At 39.8% G+C, this 12407-nt stretch overlaps 1 protein-coding gene across 1 annotated transcript in view; it reads right to left on the bottom strand.

The window, feature by feature from the left end:
* rnf150a (ring finger protein 150a) overlaps nucleotides 1-12407 on the bottom strand; it is a 34294-nt gene that overhangs the window by 20643 nt on the left and 1244 nt on the right. The gene's annotated exons all lie outside the window — the stretch shown is intronic.

The following is a 12407-nucleotide window of genomic DNA, read 5'->3' as shown; positions in this document are numbered from 1 at the left end:
ATTGTCTCGGTTTCTCAAAAACTACTTACATACCCTACTAATCATTTTGTCCATTACCTGCAAAAGTAGTTTATGATTTGCATAAAGGCTTCAATTTTCATGTAATCGCTAAAGTCAAATAAACATGACCAAAGATAAAGACATGCTACACAGCATGTGTGAAAAATCTCATCACTTCCATCTGCTAGACAAGTGAAGAAATGTTCTCGGTTGCAAAAATATGGAACTGAGTGACTTATAAATATCTTATTTACACTATTGAGCAGTTAAGGGTAAAGAGCCAGCAGCATGGGGTGGAACTGAAAATTAAAGTGAACATCCTTCCCAGTGAGTGGCATCATGAGAGAAGAAGGTTATCAAGAAATATTGAGGCAACACAGCAAGAAATCAGCAAAGAAAAAGTCTCTCAGAATCGATCGATAAATCTACCGATCTTATTTATATATATTTATGCCATTTGACAGACAAACTTGCTACTACCTTGCTGCGGTTTGAGCTCAAAACCTTCCACAAATCAAGACTCATCAACATTCCCACTAACACCTCCCTCAACATGCCTACAAATTTGCCACTAAATGATGTATAATCAAGAAACTCAAAGGGTTTAAAAGTGGCCACCACAAAGCTCTGTCAGAAGACAGTTGTGGAGAAAGAGATCTAGAACAAGAGTTTGATTCAAAGTTCAAGCAATTAAAAGACAACAACGCTAAATCCCAACAATCCCAGAAGTGTGCAACTTCCGAAAATCAGATCAAGTAAATAAAAACTAAAAGAAGTCGGTCTCTTAGCTGTTTTTATTTATTTTATTTTTTTAATGACCTTGTATGGAAGTAAAGAATGAACCCAGATGGTCTCAACACAGGAAATGTGTATTAAAAAGAAATGTCTTGAATGTCTATAGCCTGGGTGTGTGTAAACCTTTGGCCTCAACTGTTTTAAATGTGACTAGGGAGATTTTTCATTTGGATTTGATAGAATATCGAATAGAGGGGATGGAAATGCAATGAAAAACTTGCACCCTGATTTCTCTCCCTGTCTGTCAAGTTATACCAGAGTCCAGTGTTCCTGTCTTTTTTTTTTTTTTCTTCGGATCTGCCGGAATCATCTCAACACCCCCAACATCATCCCTAGATGGAGTTATCTTCAATTGGAGATAAAAGCAGCTGGGGATGATTCCACATAAACAGCCTAAAGATCCATGAAGTTACTAAGCAGCTCAAGATCTAGCAGGATGGATTTGAATTGAAATGAATATGCACAGTCTGCTACAATGGCTCAGGACCCTAGTTCCTCTCAATGTTTCTTTCTGATGTCATCTCAGGGAGTTTTTCCTTGTAGCAGTCTCCACTGGCTCGCTCATTAGGGATAAAAAATTAAAAGGAACAAGCGTACAAATTCGAACTTTATAACTTATTTGTCTCTGCAGTGCTGATTTGGGACAATGTTAAAAGTGCTCTACAATTGAAAATGAAGGAATAAACAACAAGCGGAGTTACTGATTGCTTTCTAATAACAGAATATCCCACCATAACAGAATATTCCCACAGTAAACTGCACACAAATAATCAATGAACAACATATTATGGCCTTTCATCTGTTTACTGTTTCAAAGCGCTGACACTGGAGACTCCTTCCACAACAAACGTCAGTTTACAAAATATTCCCATATTTATCTATATACATCTATCTATTTATCTCTCCCTCTTCAGCTCTGCTACCTCCAGCTCCACCTTTCTTTTACTCAATGCCACTGTCTCTATGTTGTATGGTACAGGAGGTGGAGCTGGAGATAGCATATCTGAAGATGTTGAGGTTTTCGTTGGGAGTGATGAAGATGGACAGGATTAGAAACGAGAGACAGCGCATGTAGGACGTTTTGGAGACAAGGTGAGGAAGACGAGATTGAGCAATGTGTAGAGGAGGGACATGGGGTATATCGGGAGGAGAACGCTGAAGATGGAGCCATGAGGAAGGAGGAAAAGAGGAAGACAAAGGAGGAGGTTTATGGATGTGGTGAGGGAAGACATGCAGGTAGTTGGTTTGAAAGAGGCAGATGTAGAGGACAGGGGGGTATGGAGACGGATGATCCGCTGTGGCGACCCAAGCAACCAACAAGACCATTGTGTTTCCCCCAGACCGTTATCACTGGCGCACCACCCGCCGGTAAACACAGAAGATGCTGCAGAATAAAAAAAGATAGAAAAAGTGCGAGGCAGATACTTGCGGTCTGCCACTTTGTACGTTCCTGAGGAAACTCAGATTTGAACTATGTTCCGCCTGTAAAAAGGATTGCATTCGGTACACGTGTACCGAACCGTAAGCTTTGTACCGAATAAAATACGTGTACCGTTACACCACTAGTTTTCACAGATATTCTTGTATGCAATTTCAGCAATAAAAATTAATTAAGACCCGTCTTATTTCCTCTTGTATATTTAGTATCGCTCTTCAATAAACAAAAAGTACTACTTATCCGTTTACTCGTTTAATCGGTATATAATCAGTATCTCGATTACTAAAATAATTCATAGCTGCAGCCCAAATATCAACATTAAAGAAGGAATAAACTACTTAATATTATGCCGTTGTGGGAAAATCATCAGTAATGGAGTATTTTGATGGGGTCCACAATTATCAACCACGAAGTGGGTTTGGTTACTAAAGAAACAACAATGTATAAGAACAGGCACATTCATATAAACTTTGTGAATTGTGATAAAAACTACAGTTATACTAAAAATGAATGAACAGTTTGTGACCAATCAGATTTTATATTTAAAAAAAAAAAAACAGCATTGGAATAAATTTCAGTCATTCTCGCCACAATGCTGCTCTAGTCTCTGACTTTTCAAAGAAATGAGAGAAAATTTAAAACGACCGCAAACAACCCAGGGCCGAAAAAACTCCACCTTTTGCTCCACCACTGCTAAAAATAGCCACAATCTATTTAAAGCTATGGCTCAGAGGGCAGCCCGGGGCAGTCTCGTCCCGACTCTGTCTCAACATGTTGATCATTATATCCTCCGTTCAGCAGCATACAGAGATCGAGAGCTTTTCCAAGCTAAATTGAGAATCTGAGGAGACATACAGTATATATAAGCACCTATAGCGCAAGTAGACCGATAACACACAGCCATGCTTTAAATCTCTCCAACCTGTTACTGTCTACATACTTCACACTCTGTGCTTCCTGTGAAAGTCAGACAGAACTCATAACTCAAACACTCTTCCATCAGGTGCTTATGAAGTCTAAAAATATCCACAGGTTGCGAGAGACCAATTAAAACCACATGATCCGGTCGGCGTTATCACGCTGTGCCTTTAATGCCTTTATGTAATGTTTCCACTCTGACAACACGAACACTGTGTGTCTATAGACCGAGGTAATGAGAGACAGCTTAAGCTGTAACACTTGCACAAAAGGTGATGGATATTTATAAAATGCTATCAGAACGCTGTTAGCAGGCACGTTTAGTGTTTCAGCGTGATGACATTATAGTTGAAAATTCATTGTCATACACTATTTGGACAAAAGTATTAGGACCTTTCCAACCATATGAGGTTCTTCTCCGAGCTCCAAAAAATTGGAGATGCACAGTTGTATAAGATGTCTCTGGAGGCAATACCATTACATTTTGAACTAGGAGTTTTAAACCTATTCCAGCATGATAAGGCACCAATGCCAGCTTCATGAAGATATGCTTTGCATGGGTTGGATTAGAAGATAATGAGTGGCCGTATTAAACCCTACTAAACCCTTTTAGGGTGACTCTCCAGAAGTACACCTCGAAGTCTAATGGAACATCTTCCCAGAAGAGTGGAGGTTATTATAACAGCAAATGGGGACTAAATGTGGAATTGGGATGTTCAAAAAAGCACATACAAATCTCAAAGTCTGGTTATTAAAACCAGGTACTGATGTAGAGTGAGGAGGCCTGGGGTGCAGTTAGCGTTCCAATTCATACTGAAGGTGTTCAGGGCTCTATAGCAAACGACTCATGATCTTCCACTCCAACCCATGTCAAGCATATCTTCATGGTAGCTTTGTGCACATGTTATGCTGGAGCAGGTTTGGGTCTCCAAATGTAATTCTCCTACACAATTGTGTTCCTCCAGCTTTGTGGTAACAGTTTGGGAACGAACCATACATCGCTGGAAAAGTCACAGCCCTTATAGTGTATATAAAAAATTCATAAATGTATCAAATATAATAAGGAAAGTTGTGAATGTTGGGCTGCACAGAACAATTGTATTTGAAATCACGTCCTTGATTTTTTTTTCCCTCATGAACATAAAACATTGCTAATCACACAACCTTGTGCACACACCTGAGCAGTAGTGAGTCTGAAAAAAGGGAGAACGACGTAGAAAAGCTGAGTGAAAAGTGACACACTTAAACACGTTAAATATGATGCACTGAATATTAAAACACCTGACACACACACACACACACACACACACACACACAGTGTTAACACCTAGCTAGCAAATGGACAAACCACTGTATTTAATGAATATTAGAGCTGGATGTGTATGTAATTATGTAATAATTGGGACACATCTAGCAGTTGAGTTAAGCCGGTGAAACTGACTAATACAATTCTGTGATATTCTGTCCATCTGAGACATTTGCTGTAAAATCCGTCTCTGTTCATGAGTCAGACGACTGATGGCGACCGCAAGGTTTTAACAATTATTTAACAATTCCAACATGAACGCCAGTATGTGTATATGATTTGGACTTTCCAGACACACTGTGGCCATCTGCTAAATACCCAGGAAGCCTCTAGTCCTTTACAATCCTCATCATTAATCCTCAAGCGTTCTTGTTTATGTCGATTTCGGTTACGTAAAGCTGCTTTAAATCTAGCCTGTTTCAACTCTGGTGCATTAAAGGGCCAGAGGCTGAACGTTGCTCATCGAAATCCAATGCACTTCAGCCAGTAAAAGAGCGTGACCATCGGCAGGAGGGATTGCAGACAGACTACAAAACTGTTGAAAAAGTTTTAATACATTTACACATAAGGAATTTACAATTATCTTGTTCCTTCAATGAAGAAATTGAGGGATAAATGAAGAGAAGTGAAAACTTGAACTCATGATGGTTTTATGACACTCAATTATTACTCAATTACTTAATTTAATCAATATACAAAACATTTTTAGGGCTGCAACAAATAAAATAAATATATTTCGTCCGATTAATCGAAATAAAATAAAAAACAATCGTCTGATTAATCGATTTTGGAAATAATCCTTAGTTGCAGCCCTAATTGATTTGATTTATTATATTTTATTTGTAGATATTTTAAATTTGTAAATTTGGATATCTGCTCTTACGGGGTAAAATGCAATAAATTATAAAGAATCATATCTTCAGACATTTTCCCCAAAAGGTTTTTACAACGTAGTAGCAACTCTTCCATGGCTCTCAGAATGGGTCATGACCTGGTGGTTGAGGACCTCTGTCTAAAGGCTTTTAACCTGTATGCACCAAAGGTCTTCAGCCTGTTCTGACATAATAGCTGGACTTCTAAACCATTCAGTGCCATGGCTCAGGTCCCTCAGACCATTCTGACTGAGAATTCATTTTAAACTAGACCAGTGGACTATCAAATATCCCAAAACTCTACTAGACTTAGACTGATGGAATGCTATGTAATGAAAATATCCATGTAATATAATCATACAGAATTTTATTCTACATTTGAACTTCACCAACTGAATCAAACCACCTGTGTGTACTTTTCTACCAGAGGCCGTCTGTGAGATCAACAATCGAATCCGCTTCCATGATCTTCTCTCCATATTTCTTCTCTCAGCCTCCTGTTAGCTTGATGACTGGAGTTAGACCAGCTGCACACACTGCTCAGGGATCATCTTATGTAAAGGAGTGTGTGTGTGTGTGTGTGTGTGTGTGTGTGTGTGTGTGTGTGTGTGTGTTGGGGAGCCGAGTTACTCTCTCCAATTCCATTTAACATGCAGAGTCTGTCAGAACAGTCTCTCTCCTCACCTAGTCATAACATGCCAGACCCCTTCGCCCCACTAGGAGTAGACACACACACACACACACACACGCACACACGCACACACACACACAAGGCTTTCAGTGTTGACTGCTATGTTGCTCAAAACTTAACACCTCACACTCATAATGGCCTCAATACACATCAGTCCAAGAGGGTCTGACTTTAATACTGAAGAAGAAAAAGAGGTAAAAAAGAGGAAAAACGATAAGAAGAGAAGACAAAAAATGAAAGAAGAGATGGAGAGAAGAAAAAAAAAGATTAAAAAAGAAGAGAAGAGCAAAAGAAAATAAGAGAAAAGAAAGAGGAAAAAGAGGAAAAAGAAGAGAAAAGACAAAATTAAAAAGAGATGGAAAGAAGGAAGAGAAGAGAAGAGGAAAAATAAGAGAAGATTAAACAGAGGGAAAAAATAAAAGAAGAGATGAAGAAAAATAAAAGAAGAGATGGAGAGAAGAAAAAGAAAAGAGAGGAGAAGAACAGAAGTAAAAACAAAAGAAGAGGAGAGAAGAGAAGAGGAAAAAGAGGAGAAAAGAAGAGAAGAAAAATTAAAGAAGAGATGGAGAGAAGAAAAAAGGTAGAAGAGAAGATAATAGCAGAAAAATCAAATAAGAGAAAAGAAAAGGGGAAAAAGGAAAAAGAAGAAAAGAAAAGAAGAAGAAAAAGAAGAAGAAGAAAAATTGAAGAAGAGCTGGAGAGAAGAGAAGATTAATTGGGGAAAAAGAAAATAAGAGAAGAAGAAAAAGAAGAGAAGAGAAAAGAAAGAAGAGAAGGAGAGAAGAAAAAGAAGAGAAAAGGAGGGTGGATAAGGAGAGGAGAGAAGAGAAAAATTAAAGAAGAGATGGAGAGAAGAAAGAAGATAGAAGAGAAGAGAAGAGAAAGAAGAGTGATGTGAAGAAGAGAGTATTCGGGCAGAGAGGAGAAGTAAAAAAAGTAAACAAATGATTAAGAATAAATAAATAATTCTACAATAATAAAGATGATGTGAGAAGCCTGGACACGCAGACGTCTGTCTACTAAAACCTGCCCAAGTCAAATGAGACACAGAGAAACACAGAAACACGGGGCTGGGGAAAGAAATAAAAACAGGCCCTGGGGGGGATGAAACGACAGCCGGTTTGATCATGAAGAACAGGCTGAGAGGACGCGTGCCCTTTCTGCTCAACTGTTCTACAATCACAGAAACAGCAGTGCATTGTGGGAGAGGTAGAAACATTAGATTTGGCACTTCTCCCTTTTTCTTCACACTTGAAGAAACAGCTCATGCTTCACAGCCTCTGTAATGACCACGGGTTGTACGTGCTAGTAAATGTGTGTGTGTGTGTGTGTGTGTGTGTGTATCTTCACCCAGGTCCTCAGGTCCTTGTGTTTAAGCTAGTTACAGTCACTTACATCATTTTCTGAGCGTTTCTCACCACATCTCCTGAGGTGAAAAAAAGAAGCTTATTTGGAAAAACAAAGTCGTCTCTGATGCGCTCTGGGTTTCTAATGGGAACAAAACAGACAACACAATGGATCTCACAAGAATAAGACACGTAAGGTTGAGAAGCCTGTGAAATTAAAGCTAGGATTTAAAGTTAGCCTGAAGTATATGGTCTCTCTCTCTCTCTCTGTCACAGTGATGGATGAATTACACAAACCATGTACTTGAGTTAAAGTAGAGATGTAAAATATGTACAAAAAAGTATTTGCCTTCAAATGTACTTAAGTATCCCAAAGTACTATGACTTATTACAGCTATAATGTTCCTATTATCGTTTTTGTCACTTAGACACTCGGGTAATCAACTCAGTTTACGTGAAAAGACTCTAATGTGACTCTTAAAACACAAATCTTCTTTTTAGCTACCGTAATTTCCGGACTATTAAGTGCACCCAAATATAAGCCGCTAAATTTTACAAAGATTTTTATTTTGAATATAAATAAGCCGCACCTGTCTATAAGCCGCTGTAAGTCTACACTAAAACTAATGAACTTTACACAGGCTTTAATGAAAGACAGTGTCTGTTACACGGCTTGTATCTAAACAGTAGCCTACCAAGAAAGTCATTGTTCACTGTCTTCCTCCTTCCTTTCACAACAATTTCTCTCAAGAGTTTATCTTTTGGCATCGTCGTGCGTTTAAAAATCTCCATCGGTGAATCTTTTCTCCCGATGCCGTGCAGCTCAGAACACAGGTGAAGTGTGTGTTTTCATGCCCGGTTGTTTTCAGCGTGATGAATGATTCACATTTCCTGTAGACAGTCCGAGTGAGCGGCAGGTCAAACATCAGAGGAACATCATCCATATTTATGATGTGGTGCGGCCCGATTCAGTGGGAGCGCATCTGATTTAATATAAAGAGTTTCATTGGTTCACCTGAACCCGTTCAGCAATTTCATTGGTCTAATGTTATGGGACTCAGTGTTTTGGCTTGAAGTTTGTGAAACCGGGAAAAACCCTCGAAAAATCTATAAATTAGCCGCTTCATTGTTTAAGCCGGGGTTCAAAGCGTGGGAAAAAGGAGCGGCTTATAGTCTGGAAAATACGGTACTTAAAAAAAAATTCACGCAAGTAAAACCACGTGAGTTGTGGCGAGTTCGAGTCTGGAGTTACCTCAACATTTATTCCTATCTAAATGTCCTGCTTGCTGTTGAACTGATGCTGAACTGTATGTTGGTGATCAGAAGATACACCAAGCGCCAATCAAAACAAGTTTAAAATGGAGCGATCGCTCGATCCTGATTGGTGGATCGCTGCGTGTTTGAGCGGTTCAGTTTATTTATAAAACAAACGACTGATTTCGCAACATGTATTTGAGTAAAAAGGGAGATATTGGACTTTGAAATGTAGTGAAGTTAAAGTAAAAGTCTCCCCAAATGGAAAAGCTTCAGTAATGTACGGATACCAGAAAACAGCTTGCAGCTGAGACTCCTATTAATCAATATATTTCTCGTCCACGGCGTCACCATGTCAACAGTTAGACACTTGTTTTACTTCATTATACAACTTTTTGTTATTTATCTTATTACCTATAGTGTCTGTAAGCCCAGGCTATGAGCTGTTACTACAGAAACAACGAGTGCATTAATATTAAATGGTTCATGTTACAGGCGAGCTGCTATACACACAAACAACACACACACACCTTCTGGCCAGTCAACACTAATCCTGTGCTGTTTTATAAGACTGTGTACTGTACTATATATGGGCTGGAAATGAAAATGTATAGAGAAAGTTGGATTGATTTTGAGGTTTTGATGCTCGGATGATTAGCATGCTGTCTCTGATTCAGCTCCTTACCAGAGTTGATGGAGAACAGTGTCTTTCTTTCTACACTGTAAAGCAACAGCTGTCATGTCAGGGGTATTATACTGCACTGTTAATACACTGCATGACATAACACCATTCTTTCTGCCCTGGGGTTGTCATTCAACCATAAGCCTGCCTTTCTGCCCAAGATCATTATCATTTCTGCCCAAGAACATCATTCTTCCACAAGAACGTCCATCTGCCTCAAGATCACTATTCTACCACAAGACCATCCTTCTACAACAAGATCACTATTCTACCACAAGACCATCCTTCTACAACAAGATCACTATTTTACCACAAGATCACTATTCTACCACAAGATTATCCTTCTGCCTCAAGATCACTATTCTACCACAAAATCATCCTTCTGCCTCAAGATCATCATTCTACCCAAGACCATCCTTCTGCCTCAAGATCACTATTCTTCCACAAGATCATCCTTCTGCCTCAACTCAAGATCACTATTCTACCCAAGACCATCCTTCTACCACAAGATCACTATTCTACCACAAGATCATCCTTCTGCCCAAGATTATCCTTCTACCCAAGACCATCCTTCTACCACAAGATCACTATTCTACCACAAGATCATCCTTCTGCCCAATACCATCCTTCTACCACAAGATCACTATTCTACCACAAGATCATCCTTCTACCCAATACCATCCTTCTACCACAAGATCACTATTCTACCACAAGATCTTCCTTCTACCCAATACCATCCTTCTACCACAAGATCACTATTCTACCACAAGATCTTCCTTCTACCCAATACCATCCTTCTACCACAAGATCACTATTCTACCACAAGATCGTCCTTCTGCATCAAGATCACTATTCCACTACAAGATCGTCCTTCTGCATCAAGATCACCATTCTACTACAAGATCGTCCTTCTGCCTCAAGATCACTATTCCACCACAAGATTGTCCTTCTGCATCAAGATCACTATTCCACTACAAGATCGTCCTTCTGCCTCAAGATCACTATTCCACTACAAGATCGTCCTTCTGCCTCAAGATCACTATTCCACTACAAGATCGTCCTTCTGCCTCAAGATCACTATTCTACCACAAGATCGTCCTTCTGCCTCAAGATCACTATTCCACTACAAGATCGTCCTTCTGCCTCAAGATCATTATTCTACCACAAGATCGTCCTTCTGCCTCAAGATGCCTCAAACCCGCTTTCTGCCCCAAGATCATAATTTTGCCTCAAGATCCCCTTTCAGCCTCAGTGGAGGTAAAACGTAAAAATCAGTATGTACATTGTAAACGATTCAAATGAGTCTGTGCAACAAACACACATTAGTGTATATAAAAAAATAGTGTGAATAAAAATTTGGGTTGAAACAGTGTTTAGTAAGTGTCTTACACCACCTAAACCTGGACAAAGCACAAAAGTGTTACCTTTTTAACATGTAATTTATACCACTGCAATGCTTGAACATTAGGAAAAAGTTAGAACCGTGTTGATAGAACGTTGGGATAACATTAGAAGAACATTAGGAAAACATCAGGCTAGCATAAGAATAGTTTTGCTTGAAATTTAAAACAGAAACCCAATAGTAAGCATAAACAAAACCTGTCTGTCTGTCTGTCTGTCTGTCTCCTATGCACTTGCCTGCTCTGCTTAAAGACTCTTAGTCTCAGTGTCACATGCTAACAATTCATGTTGTCAAATAAATCTCTCGATCATCTTTATCACTAATAAGTGCGCCAGTGGCAATGCCGAGAACGAAAAACTCCCTGAGAAGTCTAAAGTCTTTATCCAGTCAGCACTGAAAATCAGTGTCTGCGTGACAGCGACAGCACGGCTTCCGGATCCATGGGCTCTGAAGACATTTCTAATTGGACTGGTGACAGAATCATAATGTCAGGAGTGTGATTCATGCCTGCTGTGGAAATGCCAGTGAATTTCTCACCATTCAGCAGAGATTAGATATGTGGTAAAGAATTAAAAAAAAAACATCCAAGCGGTGAGAAGCTCAGGATTAAACATGTCCCTCTAACGGTGTACGGTTACTGGCCCTGTCACGCTTGTTTTTACGAACAGTTCAGGTTTGTCAGTCCTCGTCTCCTCTGTCCAGTGGAAAGAAAACACCACTGAGCAGATATCATCTGAGTTGTGTACAGTTTCAGGTGGTGAGGGTGCTGTTAGTACAAGTGTATCTGATGCTGGAGCATGGTTAGTGTATATACTGTATATAATTGACAAAATAGCTGTCAACAATCACCCTGAGTGATAAATGTACATCATGTAATCTGAGTTAAAATACAGTGGTCAGGATCACACAGAGGTTTTCCAAGGCGGTTTCCACTCGGAACAGACCTCACAAGGATCCATCAAAGAAGTTAAATCCTCATGCTGTGCGTTAGATGCAGAAGCTGCTTTGAAATAACAGACACATGAGTGCTGCAGCATTGCTTTAGAGGTTGCAGAAGGTCCGCTTTGCAGTGCTTTTACACCATATGCTGCAACAAGTCGCTTTGCATGGCCATCGTCCCAGGAGGAAGCCTCTTCTGAAGCTGGCTCACAAAAAAGCCTGCAGTTTGCTGAAGAACAACCTGTCCAAGAACATGAATTACTGGAAATATGTCCTGTGTTCTGATGAGACTAAGATAAACCTGTTTGGCTCAGATGGTGTCCAGCATGTGTGGTAACGCCCTGGTGAGGAGAACCAAGAAAATTGTGTCTTGTGTCAAACATGGTGGTGGCAGCATCATGGTCTGGGGCTGCAGGAGTGCTGCTGGTACTGGGAAGGTTCATTAAAGGAAACATGGATTCCAATATATACTGTGACATTCTGAAGCAAAACATGATGCCCTCCTTTTAGAAACTGGGCCGAACAGCAGTTTTCCAACATAATAACAACTCCAAACACACCGCTATTCAGCAAATGTGGGGCTCCTCAAGTGGGAGGTGGAGAAGCACCAAGTGTCTAAAATCCAGCAGCTCCATGATGTCATTATGGACGTGTGAACCAGGATCCCAGCAACAACCTGTGCAGCTCTGGTGAATTTCATACCCACAGAACAATGGTGCTTACATAAAATATTAACTTTGGACACAGTTTTGACATGTTCACTG

The sequence above is a fragment of the Silurus meridionalis genome, chromosome 2 (assembly GCF_014805685.1).
Source record: "Silurus meridionalis isolate SWU-2019-XX chromosome 2, ASM1480568v1, whole genome shotgun sequence".
NCBI classification, from domain to species: domain Eukaryota; kingdom Metazoa; phylum Chordata; class Actinopteri; order Siluriformes; family Siluridae; genus Silurus; species Silurus meridionalis.
Note: the sequence above shows the minus strand (reverse complement) of the source record. Positions and strands in the feature narration are given on the sequence as shown.